A 3,484-nucleotide genomic window follows, 5' to 3' on the forward strand; every position below is an offset into this window, starting at 1 on the left:
CATTTCCTGCTCCCACTTATGTCAATTCTAAGTAGCATAATGACCATGTTTGGGAATAAAGAGGTGAGACTCAAGTGAAATTGATTTATTCTCCTCTGTGGGAAGTTCTGTATGTTTTTCCTTGCCTTTCTATTTCTTTTAGATGGGTGAGGAAAAAATGATTTTCTCAGAATCATGTTCTTTGACTAACTTTAAACACACAGCCTAGAAGTATAGCAAATAACCGACCTTGTCAACTGATGACTTGGGAATATATAGCTCAAGATAACATCTAAGAACGATGGCTAGAGAAATGTAAAACAATGAGCAACAATGTAATGATCTACTTGTTCTAGGTTAGTATTCAAGGCAACCTGTTATCAATGAATCTGACCTTTCTAGGATGCATTAAAAAGGAAACTGCAAGACAGAAATGAGCAAAGAAGTCATTTCACACACTAGTCTGTACTTCTTGTAAGCTGTTTTTGGCCGCTTGTGGGCTTTTGCTTGGTGCCTACAAATAGCCTATCATAACAGGAGCTTATTTCTTTAGGGTATTCCCTTCTATATCATAGAAGGTAATGGTCTATGCTGTGTGTGGTCTGCATCTCCTTAACAAACCCACTATAAGCGTGTCTCAATAAGAAACATTACTTTACATTTATGTATTCTGTACATAGACAATTCACAATTCTAAATTTTTTACATGAATGCATTCACTTTTTCATGATCATATGTGAATGCCTTATTATAGATATGGGTAAACGAGAGCATTTAATATAGTAATTGATCAAGGGAAGACATCATATAACATGCACATTTGGAGTGATCCTTCTATTGCAAAGAGCAAACTGAGCTATCATAGTAATAACTGACACTACTTTGTTATTAATTATGAGGTATGTGTGCAAATCAGATATCTCATTTCCTTCCCTTATTTGCTAAAACAGTGTAGCTTTTTGTGGCTAGATGTCAATCTGGGTTTTTTTTTTAATATGTATAACATTCCCTGCTAATAGATTATATTAGTATTCTTCAAACCTTTTAGTTTGTAAGGGGTGGAAGACACAGCCTGGTGGTAGAGTGCTTGTCTATCATACACAATCCCAGAACCCTAAAAACTTTCCTTGACTTGTGATTAATAGCAAAAAAAATGCATTTAATACCTTGGCTCAACACATGTATATTTATATACAAACATACAATATGATTGAAAAATCAATTTCATGAGCCACTAAGCAGCTGTAAAGCATATGTTGAAAAATGCTTCAGTCTTCAAAAACAAGTTAGGTGAGAATGTGGAAGCTCATTTTCTGAGGGTCAGCCACAAGTCCCCCCTTAATGAAGCTGAAATGGGTGTGGTGAAGACTAATTTCCTTTACTCCATAGACATTTAAGAGTTCTGTGGCGTCTTTTTTTTTTTTAAATAAAGGTCTGTTGTTATGTTTTATTGGAAAGATGAAGAGTCTTTAAACCAGCTGAATTTAGAATCATCTTAGGACAAAGGCAGTAAACTTGCCTTTTCCATCCCATCTGCCTTTTCTATGTTACATGGATGTGGATGTTGTACCAAGATAGGGAGGATTGGGGGAAACACGAAGGTACAGCAATATGGCAGCTTCCAAAGGCTTTCGTGAAAGTTCCTCTGCATCCGGTGAGGTTTCCTTTGATCTCCACAATGGAAAAGAAAGATAACATGTCACCAGTAAGACTTTATATTTTTGAGTGAAATTATTTGTCTCAATTTGCTAGGTCTTGGGGCCATTGCTGCTGGAGAGTGTTGTGTAGCACGTGACAGATGGGTCTTTAGCTACAATGAGGTTGATATTTGTGTTTTTACATTTCAAATTGCAGTGAAATGTTGTTTGAGATAACTTCATTCTTTGCTATCTACTCTGTGAGACAGTTTCTATTTCATATAACAGTGAGTTGTGTGTATGTGTGTGAGAGAGAAAGAGAGAAAGAGACAGAGACAGACAGAGATGGGGAGAAGGGGAGACAAAGGCAGAGAGAAGAGAGATACATGTGTATTTGTGTATTTAAGTTCAGGTACATGTATAGTGGTCAGTGAAAAACTTTTGGGAATCTATTCTCTGTCCGCTGTGGGATGTGGGGATCAAACCGATAATTTGCCTTGTGTGGTAGGCGACTTTGCCTTTTGAGCCATCTCACTGGCCTTCAGTGAGTGTCTGGAGAATAACTTTAATTTACTTTTCTAATTGTTTGCCTACCTATGGTGTTGTGCCAGGGAAATGTTAGTAATCCTGTAAAACACACACAGGAACCAATCTGATGCAACTCACAGCAAAGTCTTTATTCTATTCATGCTAGCTAGGGCCTGTGCCGCTGTCATGCAGGATGGTTTTGGTGGTGGCGGAGCCCTGAATTGGGGCAAGGCTTTATAGTAAGCAGCAAGCAGGGAATATGTGTGCAAACATCTAATTGGAAAACTGCTGTGGCCTTTAACATAATTGGCTGGTACTGGGAGTCATATCATAAACTTAACTTCTGCTCCCCTCTGCATTGGTGGTCATTAGGCAGGGGGTAGACTTGTAACCTGGGGGTGCAGGTTTGTTGGGGGAAAAATCTGGATACACTGGTCTTTTTGAGGGTGTAACCTGGAAACGCTGGTCTTGTTGGCGATTAGCCTAGAGAGTGGAGCTAGCTCAGGTTTTGTTGGGGGGCAACTTGGAAACTAATGCTAAGTACCAGTCTGTTTACCTGAGTTCAAATTTAGGTCACATTCTCTAAAATGGAGTCTGAACTTAAAAGCTGTGGTATCTCAATGGGTAGGTACTCTTTTACTCCTATCTGATCCTTATTATTTTATTAGTGGAAGTGTCTCAATTTTGGTCTTAGGCTTAAACATTTATACATTCTCCAGCTCCCTCCTAGATTGAACTGAGGCGGAAATACCAATTATATTGTACTATTATTTACTTTTTTTCTTTTTTGAGATAGAGTTTTTCTGTGTACCCTTGGCTGTCCTGGCATGCTCTCTGTAGACCAGACTTCACAAGAACTCAACACCCTGCCACCCAAATACTGGAATTAAAGGTGTGCACCACCATCACCTGCCTTATTTACTTTCAACATTTTATTTTTATTATTGTTGTTATTATTGTTATTATTTATTATTATTTTTCAGGGGGACAGGGTTTCACTATATAGCCTTGGCTGTTCCCAAACTCTATAAAATCAGCCTGCCTCAAACTCATAGAGATGCACTTGTTTCTGTTTCTGTCTCCTGAGTGGTAGGATTGAAGGCATGTACCACCATGCTTGGCAACACTCTTTAATTCCTACATCTAATTAGCTAATTGCTGTAACAGCGAGAATGTGTTACATAATGTGGCAGACATAAAACTGATGGAAATATTATGCATTTTATAGTGTATTCTTTATACCACCTCAAAATACACCTAGGAGTCCCATGGTTTCCTAGAGCTGAACTCCTGATTGTTTCTCGCCTAACCCTGCTTAGGCTCTCTTGTCTGGTGAGGTG

Source organism: Mus caroli, unplaced genomic scaffold, assembly GCF_978045245.1.
Source record: "Mus caroli unplaced genomic scaffold, Mus_caroli_1 scaffold_14, whole genome shotgun sequence".
Lineage (NCBI taxonomy): Eukaryota > Metazoa > Chordata > Mammalia > Rodentia > Muridae > Mus > Mus caroli.